General features: G+C 36.9%; 1 protein-coding gene across 1 annotated transcript in view; it reads right to left on the bottom strand.

Moving 5' to 3' along the window:
* The window catches only part of gja4 (gap junction protein alpha 4), an 8,072-nt gene extending 3,755 nt beyond the window's left edge, over nt 1–4,317 (bottom strand). The window contains exon 1 of the mRNA XM_024261018.2: nt 4,162–4,317. The gene's annotated coding sequence lies outside the window, so the exon portion shown is untranslated. The remainder of the gene's footprint in view (nt 1–4,161) is intronic.
* Nucleotides 4,318–5,503: the final 1,186 nt, after the last annotated feature.

Here is a 5,503-nt window from a genome sequence, read left to right as displayed (position 1 = left end):
TAACTTCCAATTGCAACAGTAAAATTAAGAGGCCATAAGCTGTTCGCATAGTTGCTGGACAGGACTAAAGAAAATAAATATTAACTCTATTAAATTAAAAAAAAAGCTCTATATGCTGAGGGAACCACACTAAGCAAAACTTCATGCAGTACCACTCCTAAATACAAGCACAACACAATACGCCTCAACTGTGAAGCTGTGAGGAAAGTAACTGGAGCCAGGTCAGTTCACCAAGTAACCACTATGCGGTTTGTAACAAACATGTCACTCTCCATTTATTTTTATTAGAATAAACATCTCTGCGAAAGTGAGGATTGTGCTCTTGGATTTAGTCAGTTTTATTTCTTTGGCACTTGTGATGTTCCTGTCAGACACACCAGGTTCAGGTTAATGATCATCTTCAGCTGCCTTTATCCACTGAAATGCTCAAAACACTGGTCAGCACTAAAATACCGTAGACGTACACACTGGTGCGTGTTAAAATATAAAGGTAGTTTGCATTAGCTTCCTTCAGATCTCTCATTAAATCAAACTAGACAAAATTATTTTAGATTTCACGAATCTTTGCTACTGACAGCAGAAAACGTTTGGACAGAAGCTGGAAAAGTGGATTTGAAGTTGAAGATTCTGGTTCCTACAGGCCAGTTCAAAACTACGCTCAAAAAATTAGAAATGAGGAGCAAATGTTTTAAATAGTTTTATGAATTTTATCGTTGATTGTCCCTTGATGTATATGTGTATGAACGACTCCTTTTTCACCCCTAGGGCTCCTTTGAAAAATAGATTTTTAATCGATAAAACTTTTTAAATCTATCAATAGGACTTCATTGCTTAAATAAAGGTTAATAAATCAAACATTGCACGGTACTGCTCAGTAGAAATGAGGCTTAAGTGTCTTTTTTTCAGTTCGTCCTTCTCAGATCTTCTGCTTTGACACTCTTCATCCTTTAGCTCCTGACGTGTTTAATTTTATTTATAAAGTCTAAGTTTCTGACAACAGCCTGAACTTTGGGTCCTACATCACCAGTTTCTTACAATGATACATTTCCTGAAAGTAAACTTTCAAGTAAGTAATCAACATTTATTAACATTTATTTAACAGCAATAATTGAGAATCAGAGTATACAATCCTATCTTCCAACATCTCCCAGAACCACCTGATTTTGTATTTGACCTTTAGGTCAGGGTTCATTGAGGTCACTTCCAGAGAAGATGGTGACAACAGCTGACCATCTACTGTTTTTTCCACACTACAGGGCGCTCCGGATTATACGGCACACTGTCAAAGAAGGTTAATTTTTTAACTTGTGTCATTAATATGGTGCTCCAAATTATAAGACGCATTAGGCAAAACAAAGTAGTCAGAGATAAATCTGTCAGACAGACTTTAGTGCGTTCGCAATAATTCCAGAACTTGTCTGTAACACGTTAGCTACATTAGAAGTGTTAGCCGCATTAGAAGGGCTAGCTACGTTAGAAGCGTAGCCACGTTAGAAACGTTTGACATGATAGAAGTGTTTGCTGCGCTAGAAGCATTTTTCACATTAGAAACGTTAGCTCCATTAGAAACGTTAGCTCCATTAGAAGCATTAGCCACGTTAGAAGCGCTTGCTGCGCTATAAGCATTTTTCACGTTTGAAGCATTAACCACATTAGAAATTTTAGCTGCATAAGAAGCGTTAGCCACGTTAGAAGCGTTAGAAATGTTAGCAACAGTAGAAGTGTTAGCCACGTTAGAAGCGTTAGTCAAGTTAGAAGCGTTAGCTGCGTTATAAGTGTAGCCACGTTAGAAGCGTTAGCTGCGTTAGCTGCGTTAGAAACGTTAGCAACATTAGAAGCATTAGCCACGTTAGAAGCATTTGCTGCGCTATAAGCGTTAGCCGAGTTAGAAGCGTTTGTGGCGCTAGAAGCATTAGCCATGTTAGACACGTTAGCTACGTTAGAAGCGTAGCAATGTTAGAATCATAAGCTGCATTTGAAGCATTAGCAACATTAAAAGAGTTATCCGCATTAGAAACACTGGCTGCATTAGAAGCGTTATTCACATTAGAAACATTAGCTGCATTAGAAGCATTTTCACGTTAGAATTATTAACCATGTTGGAAGCGTTAGCCGTGTAAGAAGTGTTAGCATATTCAGAATACCTTTAACTCTCAACCTTGTTTGCAACACACACACAAAACAGACTGATTCAGCAAAAATGAACATTACCGTGACAACGCTAACTTCCATCCTTGTTAGTAACATGTAATAAAAACACAGTCCAACACTGCTACATGTTAGCCATGTTAGCATATTCACAATAATGCCAAACCTTGTTTGCAGCACATAAAAACAGACTGATACTACTAAAACAAACTTTACTGGGACTACACTAACTTCCAACTCTGTTACTGACATGTAAAATAAACAAAACAAAAATCCCACCCTTCTACACGTCTTAGCATAGTAACATATTAGCATATTCCCAATAACTCCCAACCTTGTTTGCAACACACACACACAAAAATTGATACCGCCAAAGCATACTCGTAACTCCTGACCTTATTTGTAAAAAAAAAAAAAAAACTGTCCAACACCGCTATATGTTAGCCATGTTAGCATATTTTACAATAACACTCAACCTTATTTGCAGCACAAAAAAACAGACTGATATCACCAAAGCAAACAATACTGTGACTATGCTAACTCCCACCTTTGTTGGTATCCCATTTTTAAAAAAAACAAAACAAAACAAAACAAAATCCCACCCGCTACTTGTTAGCATACTCCCAATAACACCAACTCATAAAAAACAATATATATAAACAACCCAACACAATCACTACTTGAGCGAGATGTAATACATAAAAGAAAAATTTCTATCAACAATTCTCATTAGACCCAAAATTTGGCAAATTGTTCTCCATCTTTAGCTAGCGTGACTACAGCCTATATTACACACGTCTCAAAACAAATAAAGTTTTACAAGCTCATTTCAGACACAAGGAGAATTGTTCAAACCAAAGCTATTAGGCAAAGGAGGTAAATCTCTTTTTACATCTCGGATCTAAACAGCATTTTTGTGGTTGTTGTGCGAGCCTTGAACAGTAGTTTCTTTTGTGCTGCACAACAGGCTGGCCCAGTGCACCACTTCACACCCAAGAGTCAAAGTTTTCTTTCCATTTAAACCACCTTTAAGGGTTTTCCAAAACACAATATATCATTTATACAAATTAGCTTTTTTTTCCGTTAGCTTTTTCCAAAAAAATAGTTCTTATTAGTCCTTCCATGAGCTCACAGCGTAGTTAGGGTGGGCTCCAACTCTGCACCATAAAGATATCAGAAGAAAGGCCCCCATGCACAGGAGCAAAGCAAAAACACATGTTACTATAGTTAGCCTTAGAACAGAAACACTCTGACTGTCAGAAGATGGTGGGGTTAGACCCAAAAAGGAGGAACTTAAAGATTTTTTTAAATAATTATGGTGAGAGGTGGTTAAAAATGAGGGAGAAATGAAAAGTGTGACACAGAAAGGATCAGAAAATTACCAAAATTATGGATTGATTGGTGAAAATCCAAAATATTTAAAAAGAAAATTAAGCACAATCACAGACTTTTACAGCAAAAAATCCTTTAATTTGCTGCAAATTAAAAACTAATCAGCTGATAAATTACTATTATTATTATTTTTTAAGGAAAGCAGATGCTGGCTGTCATTAATAATGCGTAACAAACAGACAGTTGGAGGTTTTACTCTCACAAACCAACTTCCTCTGTGGTCTGCTCTGACACTTGTTTATTTGTTTATTCCGCTGCAGTTTTCTCTGTGATTTTTCCTCCTCAGACAAAGAAGCTCCTCTGACAGGATGAGGCAGACATTAGACTGCCAGGGAGAGGATAACAATGACAGAGCTTCATTGATCCTCTTCGGGGAACTGCTGTTAAAGTATGTCACAAAACATCAACCGAGGCGCCGAAGAAAGAAGAAAAGTCCAAAGAGCTTCAATCATCAGAGCCTGAACAGAAGTCAGTTTTGAAATTTTTTTAATTCAGTTCTGGAAGTTTAAACACAAAACTTTATGAAAAAGCTCTAAAGAAAAAGACATTAAATGTGAAAAACTGAAATAAAAATACATTTCTGAGCTAAATTAAACAGAGTTCAGTGTTAAAATAACCCACCTTTCTCAGTCTTGAAGTGGCTTATTCCTCCTCCCGGTTCGCTCCTCGTCCCGGCTGCAGACGTACTGCCGCTCTGCCGGCCTGCTTTCCTTAAAAAGATCCCGAGTAATCGGAAAAAGTGGGGAGAACTTTCCCATGGCTGCTCCTAACCAGCCCTCCCTCAGGAACTTGCTCCAGGAAACGTGACGGATGAACTCAGAGCGGCGCTGCGTGCGTGGACATTAGGCCTCTAATTTGGCTGGAAAAAACCTTTAATTGCATGGGAATGCCGCTCGCCTCCGGCTGTTTGAGAGTTACAGGCCTTTTGGAAAGAGAAGGAGGCAGAAAATTATGCAAAAAGTAGAGGTACTGCTATTAAAGCTGCTCTTTTTTGTGAAAAATTAAGCTTTAGTATATTCTAATGAAACTTTATTACACTGTTGGCTTTTTGGCATCTACTTTTAAAGGTAAGAAATACCTGTTCACACAAAAGGTAGGTTGTTTTTGTTACTATTTAAAAGTATATTTACTGTAAGGAAGCTGTGAAACTTCACTTTATCTGAAGATGTTATTTTCCTTGTTGCCACAGGGTGGCGCCAATCAACTGTTTTCAACCCAACAGCACACTCAGCACTTCCTGCTACCCCTTAGCAAGAAGTACTACACTTGAAGCTTATATTTTGTAAGTATTCTTCAGTATAATTTGTATACTGAAGACCACGGGTCAAAGTTAAGGCCTGGGGGCCTTTAATTCTATCCGGCGCTTCAGATCATTTTATTTTATTGTTATTAATGACCTGTTGTTATCTTTCTAAAGTGTATAATTTTGGCAAAATATATTTTTATGGAGAGTAAAATATTGAAAGTTATTTAAGGTTTAAGTTGATTTATTCTGGAATAATATTCCTGTCTTTTTATTATTCATAATTATGTTAAAAAGTTACAGTTTTAAAGTTTTAAAAATTGGCATTCTGCTAGGTTTTTGGACTATTTGGACATTCTGTTAGGCTATTTTGGAGTTTAGCTAATTTTCAGCTACATGGTAGCTGTTTTGGCTAATTTAAGCTTTTTTTAAGTTTTTTAGGATATTTTGGAGTTTAGCTATTTTCTTCATATGCTAGCTGTTTTGGCTAATTTAGGCTTTTCTCTCTGAGTTTTTAGGCTGTTTTGGAGTTAGGCTAAGATATACATGCTAGCTGTTTTGGCTAATTTAAGGTTTTTTAAAGTTTTTTAGGATATTTTGAAGTTTAGCTATTTTTTTTTTTCAGCTATATGCTAGCTGCTTTGGCTAATTTAGGCTTTCTTTCTAAGTTTTTTAGGCTGTTTTGGACCTAGGCCAAGATTTACATGCTAGCTGTTTTAG

This window comes from Oryzias melastigma, linkage group LG11 (assembly GCF_002922805.2).
Source record: "Oryzias melastigma strain HK-1 linkage group LG11, ASM292280v2, whole genome shotgun sequence".
Lineage (NCBI taxonomy): Eukaryota > Metazoa > Chordata > Actinopteri > Beloniformes > Adrianichthyidae > Oryzias > Oryzias melastigma.
Note: the sequence above shows the minus strand (reverse complement) of the source record. Positions and strands in the feature narration are given on the sequence as shown.